Source organism: Mandrillus leucophaeus, unplaced genomic scaffold (genome assembly GCF_000951045.1).
Source record: "Mandrillus leucophaeus isolate KB7577 unplaced genomic scaffold, Mleu.le_1.0 Scaffold813, whole genome shotgun sequence".
NCBI lineage: Eukaryota > Metazoa > Chordata > Mammalia > Primates > Cercopithecidae > Mandrillus > Mandrillus leucophaeus.
The window spans coordinates 32,133-32,734 of record NW_012108842.1 but is presented as its reverse complement, the minus strand read 5'-3'; positions in this window follow the sequence as shown (position 1 = coordinate 32,734).

Genomic DNA, 602 nt, shown 5'->3' with positions numbered 1-602 from the left:
CTGATTGGTGCATTTACAAACCTTTAGCTAGACACAGAGTGCTGATTGGTGCATTTACAAACCTTTAGCTAGGCACAGAGTGCTGATTGGTGCGTTTACAAACCTTTAGCTAGACAGAAAAGTTCTCCAGGTCCCCACCTGACCTAGAAGACCATCCAGCTTCACCTCTCAATGGCACTCACTGTGGGACTTTGTGGCACCTAGCCTGGGCACTCCAGCAGCCCAGAGAGAGCTTTTCCCCCTGATCAAGCCCCATAGGCACCGAACTGCTGTGCTGAGTGTGGGGCCCACCAAGCCCGTGCCCACTTAGACCCTACACTGGCCCGCGATCACCCACAGCCCTGCTCCTGCTAGTGCCTCTCCCTCCATACCTCCCTGCAAGCAGAAGGAGCTGGCTTCAGCCTCTGCCAGCCCCAGAAAGGGGTGCCCACAGCACAGCAGTGGCCTGAAGGGCTCTTCCAGGGCAGCCAGAGCAGACACCAAGGCCAAGGAGGCACCAAGAGCAAGTGAGGGCTGCTAGCACATTGTCACCTCTTTACTAGGTACACAACTCCAGTGACTTGGAAGTCTCACTCCCATCTCCAACAGCAGTCACAGCAAGA